Below are 22,484 nucleotides of genomic sequence, written 5' to 3' on the forward strand. Positions count from 1 at the left end.
AGATCTGAGAAGTTGCATCAGGGATAAACTTTGTAAAAATAAATAAGATATACTACAAGGATCACCTAGACAGTTATACCTAGTAAGGGCAATGGTGTAGGGAGAAGTCAAAGTAAATTTAATTCATCAACATTTCAATTAAATGGGAATCAGAATGGGGAGGGAGGTTGGGGTTCTGGTTGGATTATGACTTCCCTCAATGTAGGATACATAAAGGAAGAGGTCACAGATTGCATAACTTAAGGGGTTGCTGAGGAGAAGCTGAAGTGGGAGAGCTGAGGTAAGCATTGGTGAAGAGGATGGGTTATAAATTACCTTTCTGCCCTCTGATTGGCTGATCACATACCTTGAGGGATCTACTTTGGAGATTAGATGCCTGGGTGCTCATCTTAACTTGGATCCATTGGGGTTAGGTAGCCTTCGTGGCCTGAAATAGAAGGCAAGTACAAAAAAGGAAGTCCCAAAGAGAGCTCCGATAGATGGGAGGTATGTGTCTAGGAGACGGGTCAGATAAAACTCACACCCAGGATGAAGGCCACACCAAGCTAGTGATCCAGTGGAGCTCAAAAGCTGAAGAAATCACATGGCAGGACAGATAGATCCCTGTCCATCTCAGCTGGGAGAGCAGGGGAAAGAAGTAAAACTGAAGAAAGGAGTGCTGAGCAAGGAGAGAGGTTCAAAACAAAAAGTGTTTTGAAATCTAAAACCAATGCTTCTACTTTATCCAAAGTTGCACAAGGGGGCACTACTATGAATTCTATCACTTGATCCTCAGTTATAGGATATTTTTACTGAAGTTACAGAATTAGGGTATGAAAAGTAAATGATCATTAGGTGCATGGCTCCCTCTAGCATTGGGGTGACTAGTAAGTGGCTCTTTAGTATCCCCAAGAGCAGGATTTGCTTCTCTCTCTCTCTCTCTCTCTCTCTGGCAAGTCCTCAGTTGACATTCACTGCTTTTGTAAGCAGCTGTCAGGACAAGGATTAACTCATATAATTTTAAAGCCAGAAGGAAAATGAGAAAGTATTTAATCTGAACTCTCATTTGGTAGATGAATAAAATGAGACTTTGCCGAGTGGCAGGACTTGGTCAAGGTCCTAGTGCCACTTCATGGCCAAGTAAGACAAAAACCCAAGCCAGGTTAGGTGGTGACTAGAAGCCATTCTTTTTTTTTCACCTGACTCAATACCAGTGAAATGCAATGAATCCTTTAAAGGGATCCCACATTTAAGGGAATCCCTATTAGAGTATTCAGACTTGCTTTTAATAGCAAGAACAGTATTTTGAAAAAGCACTGTTAGCAAGGTGGCATTAGAGAAATTCTGGCCTTTACCACTTCTTGATCTTTAGATTTTTCTTGATTCACAAGACTCTAGGGGACAGGAAACAAGTTTTCTAAAAAGGTAAAGAGATATAGTACTTCCCATGCAACTTTCTTAGGCAACTATGGGAACTGATCCACCCCAAAATAGGAAACTACCCCCCAATAATCAGAGGGAGTTTGTTCTAGTTATTTTTTTTTTTAGGATTTTGCAAGGCAAATGGGGTTAAGTGGCTTGCCCAAGACCACACAGCTAGGTAATTATTAAGTGTCTGAGACCGGATTTGAACCCAGGTACTCCTGACTCCAGGGCCGGTGCTTTAACCACTGCACCACCTAGCTACCCCGTTCTAGATTTTTAAAAAGTACAAGTGGGACAAAAATGTATCTTTTGGGAAAATGCAACAGGCTCATAAAAACTGCTTGGAAGTTAATAAAGAATAAGAGATGCGAAGTAGTTGCTAATTCTATTCAGCTAGATAACTCCCTAAGAGCTGTAGTGGCTTCTGTTTTCATTGGACATTTGGCAGGAAGTAGCTAAGTGAGATTTAATGGCAGTTGAGCCAGCTAGCTGGCCCTTAAAAGAAGAGGAGGAAAGACTGCAATAAACCCTGGTTCAAGAGCAAAGGCCAACCCGGCAGGTCCCCACTGCCAGTCTCCAAAGCCACCAACAAGAATCAAAAAGGACTGAGGAGAAGCCACTGTGGTCCAGACCATCACGTCAACGTTGTGGGGTTTCTAAGGAACATTTAAGACAAAGCATTTGTCACTTAGGCAATTGCAGATTTTGTCATTATTGGGGGTAGGACTCATCCTACCCAGCATTCTCCTGTATTTACGCAACCATTGTGTTGGACTCCTTGCTTCTTCATCATCATCAGCCAGGTCTTAGTCTATAGTGCTGGATCCATTTTGGGCTATTCTTTGAAATGAAGAATTGAAAGACTGCTTATTGTTTTAAAAACCTACATCTGAAAATATGGAGTTTGAATGCAGACCACAGCATATTATGTTCGATTTTAAAAATGTGTTTTATGTTTATTTCCCCCTCATGGTTTTTTTTTTCTTTTTGTTCTGATTCTTCTTTCACAATGTGATTAATATGGACATATGCATAACATACTTTTACATGTACAATCTATATTGGATTACTCTCTAGGGGAAGCAGAAGGGAAGGGAGAAAAATGTGGAACTCAAAACTTTACCAAAAAAAATGATTGTTGAAAAAACTATCTTAACACATAGTTGAAAAAAAGAAATAAATTTATTTAAAACAAAAACAAAAAACCTACACCTGAATTGCTGTTGGTGACAAATAAAGCCCAAGGAACTCCAGGTTGGGGAGCTCTTTTGAATCTCTGCTATTACATATTTCAGAAGTAAGGGGTCCTTGTACTTGACTAATTTGATATTCCCCATTAATTCTATGTGATCCATTGTGGTGAATATGGCAGCAGATTTCTTATCTTGTGTTCAGTTTGAAGAGTCACATTTTTTGGAAGAATTCAGAAGAAGCAGAGTATCCAGAACTGAGATGTTAAAGGGACTAGACACTTTGATACTGACCAGTTAAAGAAACAGAAGATATTTAGGTTAGTTTTTGGCCTTCAAATAAAGGGCTGTCAGACAAAAGGAGAATATCTTATTTTGCTTGGCCTCAGAGGACAGAAATAGAAGCAAAAGGCAGAAGATGACCAAAACCCCAATGACAGTGAGCCCAGGATTGCCAAGCTCCCCAGTTGAGGGAAGACAGTCCCTCACTTGTTAGGGTTTCTTTCCAGCAAGCTGTACTGCCCTCTGCCTTGCTGCCTTTCCTTCAGCCTCATGGGTAAACCTCCTTCTCTGCAAATTAGAAAATAAGTTCCTTAAGAAAAGAAAGGGTCGGGACATCTGGCCTAGCTGGCAAAGAGAAGTCAGGAACTTTGTTAAGCTCTCCTGGGTTTCCCTCAGAAACGACATGAATCAAGCATCTTGAGAGATTTTGGAGTGGCAGAACCCACCCAAGAACAGAATGGAACATCTTCCAGAAATAATCTGTCACAGGGTGACATGGCTGTGTCCAGGGCAGAGACCAGAGACTCATAGCTCCAAAAATGGGGCAAGGTGGGGACTACGCTCTGGTCCTCAGCTTTTGTAGCTTGGGCTGTGTGGTGGGTGGGTTGAGAGAGCTCCAGCATGGGTGCCCTGGACCCTCATTCAGCTGGCATCTGGCCCGGACTTCCTCATGAAGATGTAGAGCCCCTGGTGTTCCCAGCAAGGAGGGCCTGGCGTTCCCTAACATATAGCCCGGAGACAGCCCCAGGTAATCCCACCGTTCCCAACCTAGGGAAGGAGGCAGCCGACATCCCCAGTGTTCACTATTCAGAGAGCCTCTGGTGCCTTTTAAGAGTCAATCCACTGAGCAACCCCCAGAGTAATATCCACAGAGCCAGGCCCATAAGTTTCTCATCACTGAAGGTAACAAATCTTAAAATGAATAAGAAAGGCAGAGAAAAGCATGCTTTATTGAAAATTACCTTGGAGATAAGGATGGACAAAACACTATTTCAGAAAAGGAGGGAAGAAGCACTACATGTGAAACTTCAGAAGAGAACATGAATTAGTCTCCAGCCCAGAAAGACTTCTTAGAAGAGTTCAGAAAGGGTTTGAAAAATAAAATGGAAAATGGGGGAAGAAATGCAGAGACAATTAATATCTTGCAACCACAAGTGACAGAAGAAAATAAATCCTCTAAAAATACCCCAAATACTACAAAATTGAGCAAATTGGAAAAGATAATAGCTCCTTTAAAAACAGAATTGACCAAATGGAGAAGGAAAAACAAAACTAACTGAAGAAAATAACTCCTTGAAGAATAGGCTGAGACTAGTGAAAGCTAATGACTCCATGAGACAACAAGAATATATTAAACAAAATTTTAAAAAATGAAAGAAATAGAAGTAAATGTAAAATACCTCATGGTAAAACACCTGACCTGGAAAACAGATCCAGGACAGATAATTTAAGAATTATTTGACCACCCAAAGGACATAGCAAAAAAAAGAGTCTGGATAGCATTCTTCAGGAAACTGTTAAGGAAAACTGACCTACTATCCTACAACCAGAGAACAAATAGCTATTTAAAGAATTCACCCATCACCTATTGAAAGGGACTCCAAAATTAAAATGCCAAGGAGTATTGCAGGCAAATTCCAGACTTATCAGGTCAAGGAGAAAATCCTGAAAGTGGCCAGAAAGAAACAATTCAAATACCAAGGAGCCACAGTCAGGATTATACAAGATCTGGCTCCATCAACATTAAAGGATCAAAGGGACAGGAATATGATATTCTGGAGGGCAACTACTCAACTACTCAGCAAAATTAAATATATTCTTTCAGGGGAAAAGATGGCTTTTAAATTTTCCTGATGAAAACACCTGAAAATATGATTTGATTTCCAAACAGAAAACTCAAGAGATACATGAAAAGATAAACAGGGAAAAAGAAAAAGACTGCTATTTCAATAAGATTAAACTTGCTATATCCCTGCATAGAGGAAGAATCTCATAAATCTTGAGAATCATAACTCCATTAGAGGGAATATACTTAAGGTATGGACGTAAGTTGATTTAGATAGACTGATTTGAAAAAAATTAAGATATTAAAAAAGGGGGGATTGTAATGAGATTAGAGAAAGGGAGAGTGGAGTAAATTATATCACACAAAAGTATTTTATAATTCTCAGTCAAACCCTAATTTATGTCTCTCATCATGGCTGTACCTCAAATTTTTAAAGGCACATCTAGAAACATCCTTAATTATAGTTATATAGAGATTTTCATGGGGTGAATATAATGTCTCAAGTTGGGTAGAGCTAGGATGGGAAATTTCCTTGGAGAAGATAAATCTTCCAAAAGATTTTTATTTTAGAGTTACAGGAAAATACAATGCCCAAGAAAAATTATAATAAAACTGATATCTGATAAACCTCTGATAAACCACAATACAAGATATCACCAAAAATGTGTTATCCCAAATTAATATGTGTAAACATTAGGTCAATTCAAATGAAATCCTAAAAAACGTATTTTACTTTAGTGACCAAGATATATAACTTCCATTTTTATTTCTTACATTCTTATATTTTGTATTTCTTACATTTTTATTTCCTATATCTCTGTTAGAATCTGTAATAATTTATGAAATAGTTCTCCCTTTTTGTATTTATTTATTATTTCCTTATAACCAAACAAGGAATTAGTTCCCGTAAAAGGCTGAAAAGTAGACATATTCAGGATTCGCATTCATTTAAAGGTTTTTTCATCCCTCACTTTTCTAATTTCATTTAGATGCATAATTTATTTTTTGCTAATTTTTGTTAGATTTATCCAAGTGTGAAAGAAATAGCCTGTAATTACAACTATTCTCAATTAGTTTTTCTTTTTAGTACCAATATATTAATGCCATTTGATGCATATATTTTCCTTAATATTTATACCCAATTGGTTTTTGTATCTGCCCCATCTCTTGATCATTTTCTATTATTTAAAGCAAAATGTGAGGTTATCAACTTGGAAGTTATGCTCAAAGGAGTACAAAGGAAAGCCAGACAGCAGAAGAGAGAGGAAATATGGGATACAGGAGTTAAACTTTACTTCAAGAAAATGATTACTATCATCACCAAGGATAACCAAGAAGCTAGGAAACTGAGGGAAACAAAGTGACTGACTGATGGTTAAAAGAAAAAACCCACAGGGAGATGATTTGTATGCTCTTACAGACTAAATATAACTGCAGGAATGTTTCATTTGCCAGGTCTTCTCAAGTACAACATATTAAAAAGAAAAGATATTTCCAAATAACTGACATACTTTATTTGAAACCTTCTTGAGGGAGTTCTCTCTAAAATGTATTGCAGAGGTCATGCCTTATTAAACAGAGTACACTGAAAAGAATTTAACTTTGTCTTGATGGTCCAGGGGCATCACCAGAACAGTAATAATTGCACAATGCTGTAATAAAGTGATGACTCTCAGGACTATTGAGATGTGGACGGCTGTCTGCCCCTCCACTAATGGTCCATGACGACCATCAGTTTAATTTTACATAAAATTTTAAGCCACTGGATTCTCACTTGAGTGTGGCTCCATGTCACTAGGAAATAAATGCACAGAGTATAGAACAACAGTTTTCCTCTCCCCTCAAAACCCATCTCCGTTACCCGGTGTCCCAATGGGGCTGAAGCTGTCCCAAGTCTGGCCTCCAGCAAAGTAGGGCTATGGCCCAGTAGCCAGACAAAGAGCCAGTCTGGGAGACCAGAGGCCCCAGGTCAAGCTTCTGATACTTCCTAGAGGGAGGCTCTGGGGAGGCCTCTTCACTTCCAGGGGTCCCAGGCCTCTCTAGACTCAAGCGCAGGCACTGGATGATCTATACTGAAAGAGGGAATTTCTGCACCTGATTTTTTTGTCAAAGAAATCATAGCTTTGGACTAAAAACAAATCATAATTTTATATAATTATTTCAACACTGACACTCACTTATTCCAAATACAGCAAGAGACAAACTATACTTTGGGGAGCTGTGTTCCTTCACAACTTGCTTAAGTTCATCCAGTTCTTTCACTCACTCCCTATTAGACCTTCATTGCCCTTCTACCTGTTTTTATTTTTGGATGGCAATGATTACATCGTGCCTTATTAATACTTGCACCATCCATCTTTGTCCCGTATTTATAGTATGTCACCTCCTCCCAAGCCATTGGCCAGGTATTCATTTGGAACATGCTCAATCATTGAGGCAATTTTCCTGGGAGTTCTTAGCCACCATTTTCCTGAGGTGGTTATTCATTTAGCATATACCCAATCCCTGGGGAAATTTCCATACAAGTCCTTATTTCCCACCTTCTTGCCATCTTTAATAATTCATTCTGCAGAGCCTCAAGTTCACTGGAAGAAACGGACTCCCACATTCTGCATTTTAATCTCTAGACTCCGTGTCTCCTGTCTGGCTACAGCTGTTCATCATTTATTTCAATCCCATTCTTGAATCACCTCCTGTCTCCTATAGCTTTTTTTTTTGCCAGCTGCGCTTACTGAGCAGGAATCCTAAAGATATTTATTTGTTTGTACCTCGAGGGCCCATAAGGATTAATTTATCTACTTAAATCTCTCTGTGTTTTAGTAAGAGATGGCATTAAGGGCCATTTTCAGAATCCCTACACACTAGGCTGCAACTCAAACAGTCCCAGCACCTTCAGTCCCTGGACTGGAGCCAATAGACCCCTCATGATACCTTCAGGGGAGGTAGCAGGACACAGCTCAAGAAGAAGTGCCGGACTGTGAGTTGGGAAACCTGAGTTCAAATCCCATCTGTGACACTCTCTGGCTGTGTAGCCCAGGGCAAATCATTTCATTTCTCTAAACTGGTGGGTTCCTTTATAAATCAGGGGTTGTTCTACAGTGCTACTTTTAAAGTGATATGGATACCCCATTATCATTATCTATTTTTCACTCGATTTCTACCTAATGTAAGATGTTCTTCTACTCATGCGGTAGAACTCAACAATTTCCAAGTGGGAAGCAACCGTATTTCCTGGTGCCTATACTCATATATAGTCTTATGAGACTATATCAAATGAGCTAAACTGAATAACTTTCGATAGCCCAATGGAAAAACAAAAATCCATCATCTCAGGGTCAGGACTTTCAGCTTAAAATGGTCTATTTCTATGAAATAGCAAAACCTAATTTTAAATAAAGAATTATGGTGTTTACCAATTCATTCTACCATAAAACTCCTTTTGGTTACAAAAATCTCGGGACAGTAACTCACTCCAAACCAGATTTCAAAAGCCAGATTTTTAGAATTATGTCACTGAACATCTCTGGTCTTTAGCTTCCTCAAGTGTGAAATGAGAGCTCTCCTGGAAGGTCCCTAAGATCTCTTCCAGCACTTATCTATGGCACCATGAATTCCTCTTACCTTACTGTATATGCCACTAAGGAAAATAGATTTAATTTTCCCAAAAAAATATTAACCTCAGTGCAACAGTGGACAGTAGAGACAAGAAGCCTAACTCTGATAATTACTATGGGATCACAGGATTGCCACTTAAGTTCTGATTTTTAAAATATCGTAAGCCTTTCCTACAAAGTTAGAGACCAAATGGTAAACTCCAAGTAGAGTAAGAGTTGCCAAGATCCCACCCTCAAAAGTCACAATTCCTTGACATTCATACAGGCACTCAAACATTAAAATTGAACATGGCAGATGTTTAACAAATGTGGAGTGAACAAAAGGTCTTGATTCTGCATATTTATAAGGTGACACTTTATATAAATCATCTCGTTTATCTCACCACCACCCTGAGTGAACTGAGAAATGAGGCAGGCAGGAAAGGTCCTGAGAGGGAAGTTGACTTACCCTGGTCCATAGGCGGACTGGGGAAGGGTTGCTGCAGCTTGACCCAAGCCTCTTTACACCTCAAGGGACAGATTCCTTCCAGGCCCTCTAGTTGAGGGCTTTTATTTAAGGCAATCAGAATAAGAATAAACAGCTCCTTAGCAGCAAGAGATTTACAGAACTCTTTAGCACAAACTGCCTCATCTGCATCTCCCTATTTTTCAGACTCAGAGAGGTTCAAGGATTTGTCTGGTCATACAGCTAGGAAGTTTCTAAATATTCCAATGTGGATCTTCCTGACTCCAAGTGCCACCCTCTATCCAGAGATGTTTAACTAGGAGTCCTTCCTTTCCAATTTGATCATTTAGAGAATCAGTTTGGCTCCATCACCTCTACTGGAAAATCTCAGAGGGATAGGAAGGCAATAATTTCACCTTCATATGCAAAAGACAAATTAGCAGTAATAATACCAATATTTTACATCAATCTGAGATATGCAGTCTTGGCTTCATCATTGGGCGATGACGGTCTGCTGAGGACACTCTCCAGGACCAGGTCCTAATCGCTAATCAAGGTGACTCCATGGCAGTGAGTAGCTGAGATGCACCAGAAGTCTCTGGCCCACGAACAGACTTCAGGGCATCGTAGGAGCGCTTTGGACGGTTGCTAGCAGCATAAAACTCAATTTCATCCATCTTCTTACTGAGCTGCACATTATTTTTGATGAAGTTAAATGCTGTCTCTTTAGAGAGGGACAAACTGTCCTGCTGCAAACCCTGAGGCATTTTCAGTTTCTTTCACTTAGCAGCTTCTAAATGTCCCTGTCACTTTTGTCAAACCAATCCTGATGTTTGTGGGTGCCGAGGTCCCCTGAGTAGATGCAATTTACCAAGTTCCTGAAGGCAGCCCCCTCCTTTTCTACTCCCCTGACTCAGCTTTCCCTCTCACTTGGAAAAGCCCTCCAATCTGCTGTCCATTGAGTCTCCTGATAATGGTCTTCCCTCGGGGGCCTCAGTTTTTGTTGAATACATGTGTTTAGCCTGGAAAGGAGGAGTCTGTGACTGGCTCAGCACTCTGAGCCACACAACCCCCTAGTCTCTCCCAACCCATCTATCTCTTCTCCCTTATTAAATGCTAGTATTTGCTGTGAGGGTGCATCTCTGGCAAGGTCTACCTAGAGGACAAAGGGGATGCATTAGGAGCTTCAAAGCATTGCTGAAGCACTTGGGAAGGCTCCAAAAAATTTTATGGGAGAGAAAAGGGAACAGCTTGCTGACCAAACTGAAAATCTAAAGCCACTGTGTTGAACTCATTGCTGTATGCCTAGGCAGCCTGGACAGAATACTAGCACCAAGTCAGGAAACTGAACTGTTTCCATTTGAATTATCTTCAATCTGAAGACTACCGGGCCACATAAGGTACCAGATACTGAGGTCGTTTCCCGAGGGCAATTCCATTGGTTTGGCCATGTAGACCAAACGATAAATGCACATTGATCTAAAAACCTTTTTTTTACAGAGAACTTGTACAAGGCAAGCACTCACACAAAGGTCAAAGAAGCAGAAGGAGGATACTCTCAGGGTTTCACTGAGGAACTTTAGTATTTATTGTGAGACATGGAGGACCCTGGCATAGAACCTCAAAGAAGGCACTATACTCCTTGAACTAAATAGAACTGCAGAAGCACAAAGGAAATGTGAGATGTGAAAATCTAGAGACTTCTCCAAACCCAAAGTTCAAGAGACTCTATACCATCCTGTGGTAGAGCTTCTGAGTTCATAGTGGACTAAACAGCCACAGTCACAGTGTGGCCTGACCCAATATCATGCTGTCACCGGTCCTCTGAGTGTGAAGGACAAAGAACAACAACAATATGGATTACTAACATACTTAGGTAAATAGTCTGGAGTCTTTCAATTTTCAAGCTTTGAAACAATTCTCAGATTCTCTTAGATTGCATAGTCTCAAATGATGGAAAGAATGAGGAATTAATGAAGGGGATCAAGGAGAGATGTAATGTTTCCAGCACCAGATGGCTGGTACACTTTAGCAGGGATCAGCCTTGCTGTACCTAGTTCCCTTTTATCCTACCAAAGTGAGCTGGTAAATATTTTTATATGTGGAGAATTGTGGAATTTTATAGTTAAAAGAGACTTTGTAATCACCCAAACCAATCCTCTAATTTTAATAAGAAGAATAACAGCATTTGACATTCATATAGAGCCTTACGGTTTATAAATAGCATACATTTTCTCATTTGGTCTTCACAGTCATCCTGTAAAGTTAGTTAGAATAGTATTCTCATCCCCATTTTTCAGATAAGGAAACCCAAAACTTATCTATCCTCACAAAGTTCTCTCATTTTTCTAAGTCCAGAGATCTTTCTACTATAACAAGCTGGCTCCAATATGTAATATTCAATGATTAGATCTAAAAATGAGTTAACCCTATACAAATCCAAGTAAATATTCAAATTGTACAGTTGCTATTTTAAAGCATTACATTTTTCATGACATTTTTTTTTAAAGAGCTGTAATTTACTACAACATAAAAGACAAATTCACTGGTTTAGAACCTAGAGTCAAAAGTCCTACTTTTTTAAAACTGTCTAGACCTATAGAATGTCATGATTAAAAGAAGCTTCAGAGGTCATTTAGTCCAGCTTATATCTGAATAAGAATCCTTTTATAGTAGTGCCTGACAACTGGTAAAGGTTTTGAATGAAGACCAGGAGAGACCAATAATTGCTCAGGTAGCCCCTCCTACATATGGATATATTCAAATTATTTGTAAATGTTTCCTTATGAAAGACCTGCTCCTGGAGTTTCAAAAATTGAGAGCATTTCTAAATAACAAAAACATAATCCAAGAAGCAAAAATATAAAGGGAAATCCCATTCCAAATAACTACCAAAAATTTAAAATATCTGGATCCACCTACCAGAATTCATAAAATCTTTAATTTCAAAGGGTTTCTTAAAAGAACAAAAAAGGACAATTTAAATAGCTAGAGGAGTATTCAGTGCTTGTGGTTGGGCTGAATCACAATAACAAAAATGACAACACTATCAAAGTTAATTTAGGGTTTAAAAACCAATCAAATTATCAAAAGAATACTTTTCAGAAATAAAATCACAAAATTCATTGGAAAAGTAATAAAGACTATCAAGAGAAATAGAAGAGGTAAGGGATGAAAGGGGGAAAGCACTTCCAGACCTCCAACTATATTATAAAGCAGCAATCTTCCAAACCATTTGCTACTGGGAGGAAAAAAGACAGGGAAAATCCAAAACAATGGAATCCTTCACTTTCCATGTGCAGCTCTGCTGATCCACAGAACAAAGTGGCTGTCCTAGGATAAGCTGATCACTATAGATCTTATCACCATGCTGCTTAACTGGGTTTAGAACACTCAAACTCTATACCACTTCTCTGGGATGCCCTCTTTTGCCCTCTTTTTACAAGCCTGGAGGGCGAGCCCTCAACTCCACCCAAAGTCTTCCTTTATAGAAGGCAGAACTTGAACTCGCCAGCTCATGCCACTTTCCAGTTGCAGTGCTGCCTGGTTTCCAGCCCCTCAGAAAAAAAGATGAACCCAAAGTAATCACTCCCTTTTGCCATCCCCCTTTTCTTTTAATAGCAGAGGCTGTTTTTCTTTTTTTTAATTTGGTACTCCCAATACTTAGAATGTCTGACACATAATAAAAGTTTACCAAATTGAAAGTAAATCAATGATCCAGTGCTTAATTAAGCAAAAAATACAAGTCACTTAGGAAAAACTTCCTATTTGATTAAAACAGTCATGAAAGTTGGAAAAACTCTGACAAACAGATTAGAGTAGAACAATACAACATGGAAAAGTCATAGAGCTTATTATCTCTAAAATGATGGGAAAAAACTAGACAAAACCATGAAGTTTTGCAAACTTTAAAATTTTATATAAATGTTGATTATTTCCTGGCTTAGTTGGTTTGGAGATGGTTATGGAAGTCCCAAATACTCTGGTCTCCCTAGGTTCTCAAGGTAATCTGTTCTAATCCTTCAGTGGGATTAAGATGGCTATGCCCATTATCAAGTATGACCCAAGACATACTCAGAGTTACACCAGTTTACTAGTTACAACAGTTACTCTAGTTTACTAAAAACTGGAACAGACCTTTCCTCACATTCTAGTCCAGAGGACAAATATAGGGTGGGGAAATAACACTAGAGGAATTTTCACATAGGACTCCCCAGGCAACCACTAATTTTGCAATAAAAATTTCAAATTTTAATCAAACAAAGGTGATAATGCCAAATTTTTGAGAACTCCACTTCTAAACTGATATACATATTCTAAATTTTTAAACTGAGAAATGTACAAAGAGAATTTAGATTTAGCCTTGAGTAAATATGTTCTTTCAATAGAGTAAAATACACTTTCTGATACACAACTACTTCTTGACAATGAATACTCTCAACTAAATTGGGAGTATTTGAAGAAAAGTTATGAGTATTTTTAATATGTCCATATTTCTGGGTTGCAAATAGCAAAGAGAATCTATTTTTGGTTGAGCTGACTTCCTTCCTACCTTATCAATATTTCAAATATTTACATAGGAGTAGATATCCATTAGCAAGAGCAAAAAAAAGGATGAAAAAGTCTTATAGCACTGAGCTAAATATTATTGATGACGTTAATTTTCTCAACAAGTTTACAACTGCTTTACCAGGTTCAAAGTAACTGAAAAGTGAAACTTTTCTCTAAACTCAGGCAACCTAAAGTCCTTAAAGAAAGCTGGTCATTTTCCAAGTGATTAAAATGTTCTCATTTTGAGTCATGGTGGAAAAGAATCCATCACTAACAAAACCAATGAGTCATAGTTGGATGCCAGTCCATCTCTGATCAAGCAAGCCACCATCAAGAAAGCTTGCACTACATTGAGAAGGGCTTTCAAAAAAAAAAGTGCCATGAATTCCCTAAAAATAACTACCTTTAAGGTCTCACTTAACCTTCCAGTTTAATGCCTAGAAATTGAAATATATATTTAGAAGAATAAGAAAGTAATCTGCCTTTTATCTCCTAAAATCACTGCTGCTCTTGTTAGTCTAATTTTGTTATATAAATTTGTATATCCATATGTAAAAAGAATCTGCATCTTGATTAGTGAACAGGTACATTCATCTACTTCCCTATTAAATTATAAGAACAACATAACACAAAATTATCCAAATATAAGAATTTTCTGTTAAATTAATCTAATCAAGACTTTTTTTTCTGTTAAGCAAATTCTTTTTAGTTGCAATATAAATAAACAATTTATCTCATGATTTCCTTTAAAATGTGAAAGCCACATTAGACAGATCCATCAACTGGCAAGTATTTATTAAGCACCTCCAATGGACTGGTCAACCCAGTGACTAACCCAGTGTGGACACAAAAACTAACAGACACATGGAGCTTCTAGTATGATGGAGGGAAAGTAAACATACTAGTTTACTTGAGTTGTATCTGAAAAGTAGAGGCAAAGCTTCTGCCTCCAAAAGGAAGAAGGGGCCTCTTCCCAAGTCTCCTTATCCAGGTCCTCTCTGAAGCCTTCAACTCTGTGGAGCACTGACTTCACTGCCCTAGGCTCTTCACTTCTCTCCTGGTTCTCCTATTGGACTGCTTTTCCTTCAGGGCCTCTTCTCTTCTTCCACTATACTTACTTCACGTGCTGATCTCATCAACTCCCATGGGTTTCCTTATCACCTTTATGCTAATGTTCCTCATATCTACCTTTCCTGCCCAATCTCTCTACTGACCTCCAATCTCACATTTCTAACTCATTTCAGATATACTGAACTGGACTTCTAATAGGCATCTTAAACTCAGTAAGTCAAAGATAGAACTCATTATCTTTCCCCCAAAACTTTGCCTGCCCTGCCTTCCCTATAACCTCAAAGGGCACCCACTCATCACTATCTCTCAGCCTCAGTGTCCAAGCTAGTGCCAAGGCCTGGCCATTTCCCCTTTGTACCACCTCTCAACTGTGCCCCTTTCTCTCCTCCAACAGCCCACTGCCTCCCAGTGGATCTGCGAGCCTCAAGTCTTTCCCCATTCTAATCCATCCTCATTCAGCTACTGAAGTGATCATCCTAAAGCTTAGGTCCAATCAAGTCATCCCCACAAAACTCCAGTGGCTCCTATTGCCTTCAGCAACAAATATAACACATTCTGTTTGGCATTCAAAATCCATTATCAAGGTTTCTCCTTCTTTTCCAGTCTCCTTACACTTTATCCCCCACCATATACTCATGGATCCAGTGACACAGACCTCCTCTTGTGACTGTCTTCCATATCTGGAATAGTTTCCCTCTTCCATTCTGGCTTCCTTTAAGTCCCAATTAAAATTCTTTATTCTACAGGAAGACTTCCTGAACCCCTCTTAGTTCCAGGGTTTTACTTCTTTTATTTCTTCTTGATCTAGTAGATGGTTGACTGTGTATGTATTTGTTTGCAGGATGACTCTGTAAGCTCCTCTAGGGCAAGGACTTTTCTCTTTCCTTTTTTTGGTATCCTCAGTGCTTGGGACACAGCAGATGCCTAATAAATGAGGGTATTTCAGGCCCTGGAGAGGGCCAGTGCAAAGGTACAAAGAAGGGAACTTCGTTGGGTGAAGAACAAAGGTTGGCAGAAGAGGGTGGAAAGGTAAATTGGGACCAGACTGTGAAGGGCTTTTAAAAGGAAAGAATATTTATCATCAGAATGATCATTCAGATACTGTAAAGTACTTCTTTTCAAAAAGGTACTTGAGACCTTATTCCCCCCCCTTATTGAATTAAAGACAGAATCATAAATAAGAAAATCAGGATTCTTTGAAAGTAATCACAGGATTCAACTTGGAATAACTGCCATCCTTTTCTTAGCCACATTGAATAGCTCATTTTTAAAATAACCCATTTAAAGGCAAATTGTGCTATATGCAATTGTTTCTGAGAGATGCTTTATATACTATCTGACCACTAGGCAAACCAATGATCTGCAAAAATAACTTGGCAATATTTTCTACTTTCCTGTCTACAGGAAATTAGAGTACAATGAACTTGGGAATTCAGTTCTCTTTCCTCCCAAGCCTATGTAGAATTGTGCTTTCATTAAAATTACTTTTTAATAAACATTAACATTTTTAGGTAATTGACCTGGGCTAAACAAAAGAATACTGTTTAGTACCTTCAGTGATCTCCTTTGTATGACCAGTGACCATGTGCTGTGTGTGTGTGTGTGTGTGTGTGTGTGTGTGTGTGTGTGTATAGATCCAAAACATGATGATGAATGATTCAATTAAGTAAGTCAACAAATACTTATTAAATAGTTATAATGTTCAAGGTGTATGCTAAGAGCTGGAAATGCAAACAAAAAATTAAATAGTCCTAGATTTTTCAAAATAAAAGTTAGCTTGAAATTGAGAAGGCTTAAAAAGGAATATATTCACTATCCTCAGATATTCGAAGAACTATCATATGGAAGAGGAATTGAGTTTATTCTGCTTAGCTCCACAGGACAGAACTAGTGGCAGCAGGTAAAAGTTATAAGGAAAGAAAAATCAGAACTGTGATCCAACAGAATGGTTTGTCTTTGGCAGAGATGACTCTCATGCCACAGATCTGTTAGTCCACACTAGATGACCACTTGGTTGGCTGTGATTGAAACTTCTTCTTGTGTTAGTGAGCCTGGATGACCGCCAAAGGCTCTTCTACACAGGATAAGTAGTCAATATGGCAGATCAGAAGCAAGTCACCTAAACTCAATCCCAACATTCCCCTCCAAACAATTTTAAAATAATGCCTAAAATCATATTTTGAAGTGGTAGAGTCAACAAAAGATCAGGGTGAGATATTTTTCTAGACTAAGAAAACTGAGGAGATCAGTAGAAGTTGGTCTCCCTGGGACTGAGACCCATCCATAGACCACATACATGGTTTCAGCAAGAGTAGCCAAAGCAACAGAAGGTAAGGGGATTGCAGGGGCTCCTTTGATGGAAATGGGAACCACTGGCACTAACTGGCAACTGTATTGCCTAGATGCAGTTCTGGGTCACAGTTCCAGGGAGGAGAGGGTAATGAGAAGTTGGTCACAAAGTAGTAAGGGCCCTGGCCACCATTCCAAGGCCAAGAGGAGCACCAGTGCTTACAACAAAAGGGAGTAGGACTGGGTCTATACCCTGAAGAGATGATGAAAAACGGTAAAAACATCACTTGTACAAAAATATTCAGAGCAGCCCTGTTTGTGGTGGCAAAGAATTGGAAATCATGTGAATGTCCTTCAATTGAGGAATGGCTTAGCAAACTGTGGTGTATGTATGTCATGGAACACTATTGTTCTATTAGAAACCAGGAGGGATGAGAATTCAGGGAAGCCTGGAGGGATTTGCATGAACTGAGGCTGAGTGAGATGAGCAGAACCAGAAAAACACTGTACACTCTAACAGCAACATGGGGGTGATGATCAACCTCGATGGACTTGCTCATTCCATCAGTGCAACAATCAGGGACAATTTTGGGCTGTCTGCAATGGAGAATGTCACCTGTATCCAGATAAAGAGCCATGGAGTTTGAACAAAGTTCAAGGACTATTCCCTTTAATTTAGGGGAAAAAAAAACAGATATCTTATTGTCTGATCTTTTTATCTCTTATACTTTTTGTTTCTTCCTTAAGGATATGATTTCTCTCTCATCACACTCAATTTGGATCAATGTACACAATGTGAAAACAAAGTAAAGACCGACAGATTGCTTTCTGTGGGGGGAGGGAAGTAAGATTGGGGGAAAAATTGTAAAACTCAAATAAAATATTTAATAAAAGAAAAAAAAAGGGAGTGGGAGCACAGACCAGAAGAACAGTGACTACACCTTACCCCAGATCACACAACTACCCTGTAAGCCAAAAACTTTCAGACCCCCCCCCCCAAACTACCTCTGAAAAATGCAGCACCAAAAAACCTGAAGTTCGGGACAGTCTCCCCACTCCAAAGTGAGCAATGTCAAATTTTAACATAAAATTTCAAGTCAAGAAATAGGTTGGAAAAATGGGCAAACAATAAAAATGAATTTAACCATAAAAAAAAAATACTACAGTGGCAGGGAAGACCAAGACATAAACTCTGAAGAAGACAATGATGTGAAAACAGCTACAAAGGAAGCCTCCAAGAAAAAATCTAACTAGACCCAAGTCAATAATTCCTAGGAAAGTTAAAGAGATAAAAAGAGTGGTAGGGAAAAAGTTGGAATGAAAAATGTGATGCAAGAAAAAAAGAAAATTAACAGCTTGGTTAAAAAAAGGCACAAAAAATACTAAATAAAACATCTTAAAAAACAGAATTGGCCTACTGATAAAAGAGGCACAAAAATCCACTCCTTAAAAGAGCAGAATTGGACAAATGGAAAGCTAGAAAATCTCACTGAAGAAAATAATTCCTTAAGAGTTAAAACTGGGAAAGTGGAAGATAATGACTTCATGAAAAATTAAAAAAACTATAAAATAAAGTCTAAAGAATGAAAAAATAGAAGGAAAGTATGAAATATCTTATTAGAAAAACAACTAAACTGGAAAATAGATCCAGGAAAGATCATTTAAGAATTATTAGCCTTCTTTAAAGCCATGATCAAATAAAGAGCCTATACATTATATTTCAAGAAATTATCAAAGGAACACTTCCCTGATATGATAGATCCAAAAAGTAAAATGGAAATTGAAAGAATCCATTGAAAACTTTCTGAAAAAGATTCCCAAAATGAATAATATCCCAGAAATAATATAGCCAAATTCCAGAGTTCCCAGGTCAAAGAGAAAACACTTCAAGTTGCTAGAAAGAAATAATTCAAAGATTCAAAAATTCCATTATACAAGAAAACAGCTTCTACATTAAAGGATCAAAGGTTTGGCATATAATAATCCTGAGGGCAAAGGAGCTAAGATTTTTATGGTTAAATTCTTTACATAAAATCCTTCAGGGGAAAAACGGACATATAATGAAATCGAGAACCTTCAAGCATTCCTGATAAGAAGACCAGAGTTGAATAGAAAATATGACAAACAAAAGACTCAAGAGAAACATAAAAAGGTAAACATAAAATAGTAATCAATCATAAGAGTCTCAATGAAGTTAAACTGTTTATATTCCTCCTAAGAACTTTATCATACATAGGCAGAGAGAATGAATGTGAATCAATTATGTTGGAAAGGACAGGCAGAATGCAGAAATTTTTTTCACATAAAAGAAATATATAAAGAAAAGCTTTTATAGTAGAAAATAAAGTAGTGGAGGGAGGAAGCTTGACAGGCAATGCTTGAACCTCAGTCCCATTGGAATTGGTTCACAGAACTGTTTGTATATAGAAATGTAAAAGGAAAATAAGAGGGGAAGAAAAAAGGGAGAAGGGGAATGATAAAAGAGCAGACAAATTGAAGGAGTCAGTGGTTAGAAGTAAAATGGACTTTTGAGAAGGGACAGGATAAAAGGAAAGAGACAAAAAGAAACAGAAGAAAACATGATGGAAGGGAAAATATAGTTAGCAATCATAATTCTGAATGTGAATGGGATGAGCTAACCCATAAAATGGAAGCAGAAGGTTGAAATGAGAATTCAACAATATGTTGTTTACAAGAGACACATCTGAAAAAGAAAGACACATACAGTTGAAATAAAAGACTGGAGCAAAATCTATTATTCTTCAGTTGAAATAAAAAAAAAACAGAGGTGGCAAATATGATCTCCAACAAAGCAAAAGCAAAAATATATTTAATTAAAAGGGATAATCAGGTGTTAACAGAATTTCACCAAGTCAGTCCTGAATCTGGGAGTGATGAAAAGGAGCAGGTCAGAGACAGGGTTCCATAATCTAGTCATGGCTTAATTAGCTTCAGAGTGAAGAACACTGGAATTCTCTTGAGAGGAACTCCCTTTGCTGCACTAAAATCAGAGATTATATACATAAAGCACATGTGGAAAAGGAGAGGGAAGGAGGATCACACACAATGCAATCATTTCTAAGGCTTCCACAGGTTTTCCTGCAAGCCCAAACCAGAATGACAATACATGCCACACAGTTGTTGGGAACAATTCTTCTCAAGTCTTGGGGGGGGGGGGGGGCATGATTGCTCACAGGGTACAGAATCAGAGTTCTGAATGGGAATAAGTTTTACAGTTTGTGACTTGCTTCCATTAACACACAAAGGCAGGGAGAGCACAAGAATGTAGTGATTATAAGATTGTTGTTAAGGTGATGGATCTTTTCAAGTTACGCTGTGATTCTCTGACTCCCAAGTCAGTCTATTTGTGAAATGAGATTCCTAAAAACTAAATTATTAGTATATTCATTACATATATCCTATCAATTCAATATAAAAATCATAAATTTCCCTTCACCCAGGGAAATTAAATTTTGCAAAATGGTATCTTAGACAAAGAAAATCAAAAAACCTTGTATCAAGTTTCCCAAATTTATACTAATAAAAATAAGAACCACTAACAAATGGAAAAAGGATAAAAACAGGCAGTTTTCCAAAGAAGAAATCTAAGCTATATATAGTTACATGAAAAAATGATCTAGATCACTACTAATTAGAGAAATGCAAATTGAAGCAACTGTAAGATAACACCTCACAACCATCAAAAATGATAAATACTAGAGGGAATAAGGGGAAAATGGGTGCAATAATGAACCGCTGGTGGAGTAGTGAGCTGTTCTACATTCTGGAGACCAATTTAGAACTAGGCCTAAAGGACCACAAAATTGTGCATATTCTTAGCTCAAAAATACCATTGTTAGTTCTGTATTTATTCCAAAGAATTTTTTTTAAAAAAGGACTTTATATGTACAAAAACATTTATAGTAACACTTTCTGTGTTGGTGTCAAAGAATTAAAAATCAAGAGGATGTTCTTCAAATGGGGAAGGATATAACAAGTTGAAGTATATGTTGTGATGGAGGACTATTGATTGTGCTTAGGAAAAAGATATGGGTTGCTTCAGAAAAAACATGGCAAGAGGTATCTGAACTGATGCAAAGTGAAATGAGACCAATCATTGTACTCAGTAACAGCAATGTTGTAATAGTGATCAACTCTAAAAGACTTGGCTATTCTGATCAATACAATAACCCAAGACAATTTCAAAGGATTCAAGATGAAAAAATGCTAACTACCTGTAGAGAGAGAACTGACAAAATGAGTACAAATTGAAGTACAATTTTCTCACTTTGTTTTGCTTACTTGTAATGAAAAAAAGGTTAAGATGGAAATGTCTTGCATGATTTCACATGTATAATTGGTATCATATTGCTTACCTTCCTAATGGGTAGGGGAAGGGTGGGAGGAAGGGAGAGAATTTGGAGCTCAAAATTTAAAAAGAATGCTAAAAATAAAAATAATAATTTTGGGGGATTTAAAGAAAAAGAAACGAATATAAGTCTTTTGATACCAGTGATTAGCCTTGTTTTTCATATTTATATTCCCAGTAAGCACTTAAATGCTTTTTTATTTATTCAAAATAAAAGAATCTTCTATACTGATAATGACAATTCTTGCTCAATTCTTTTTTTATTATATGAATATTTTATTTGTTTTCCAATTATATACAATAGTAGTTTCTACACCTATCATTTTTTGTATGAATTTTACAATTTTCCCCCACCCTCCCTTCCCTCCCCTTTCCCTCACAGAAGTGAATCTGATCATCTTTACATTGTTTCCATGCATTGATCAAAATTGAATGTGTTGAGAGAAAAACATATCCTTGAAGAAGAAACAAAATATTAGAGATAGCAAAATTATGTAGTTCATAAGACAATTTAAAAATGAATTCTTTCTCATTTCAATGGCATAACATTGACTTTAAAAAATTCTAAGAATCTACCAAACATTTAAGGAACAATTGGTTCCAATCCTATATAAACTCTTTGGAAAAATAGGGAAAGATGGAACTCTGCCTAACTCTTTCTATGAAACCAATATGGTACTGTTACCTAAACCAGGAAGAGTTAAAACAGAGAAAGAAAATTATAGACCTATTTCTCTGATGAATATAGATGCAAAAATCCTAAATAAAATCTTAGCAAAACGATTACAACAAGTCATCACTAGAATAATACATTAAGATCAAGTAGGATTTATTCCAGGAATGCAGGGTTGGTTCAATATTAGGAAAACTGTTAGTATACTCAATTATATCAACAACAAACCTATCAGAAATCATATGATCATATCAATAGATGCCGAAAAAGCTTTTGACAAAATACAGCATCCATTCCCATTAAAAACACTAGAGAGTGTAGGAATAAATGGACTGTTCCTTAAAATAATTAGCAGTATCTATTTGAAACCATCAACAAGCATTATATTCAATGGGGAGACTAGAGGTATTCCCAATAAGATCGGGGTGAAACAAGGGTGCCCATTATCACCACTACTATTCAATATTGTATTAGAAATGTTAGCATCAGCAATTAGAGAAGAAAAAGAAATTGAAGCAATTAGATTGGGAAGGAAGAGACAAAACTCTCACTCTTTGCAGATGACATGATGATCTACCTAGAGAATCACAAGAAATCATCCAAAAAACTACTGGAAACAATTAGCAATTTTAGCAAAGTTGCAGGTTATAAAATAAACCCTCATAAATCCTCAACTTTTCTATATATGTCTAGCAAGATACAGCAGGAAGAGCTAGAAAGAGAAATCCCATTCAAAGTAACCTCAAAGAATATAAAATATTTGGGAGTCTATTTGCCAAGACAGACTCAGAATCTTTTTGAAAACAATTA

At 37.6% G+C, this 22,484-nt stretch overlaps 1 protein-coding gene across 9 annotated transcripts in view; it reads right to left on the reverse strand.

Moving 5' to 3' along the window:
* The window catches only part of ZNF438 (zinc finger protein 438), a 137,360-nt gene that overhangs the window by 71,269 nt on the left and 43,607 nt on the right, over positions 1-22,484 (reverse strand). Inside the window, exon 3 of one of the 9 annotated variants that reach the window (XM_074193090.1) lies at positions 347-427. The exons of 7 other annotated variants lie outside the window; for them this stretch is intronic. The gene's annotated coding sequence lies outside the window, so the exon portion shown is untranslated. Of the gene's footprint in view, positions 1-346; positions 21,335-22,484 lie in introns of those variants that run through there. One more of the 9 variants, XM_074193091.1, reaches the window with a different exon arrangement.

This window comes from Macrotis lagotis, chromosome 7 (genome assembly GCF_037893015.1).
Source record: "Macrotis lagotis isolate mMagLag1 chromosome 7, bilby.v1.9.chrom.fasta, whole genome shotgun sequence".
NCBI lineage: Eukaryota > Metazoa > Chordata > Mammalia > Peramelemorphia > Peramelidae > Macrotis > Macrotis lagotis.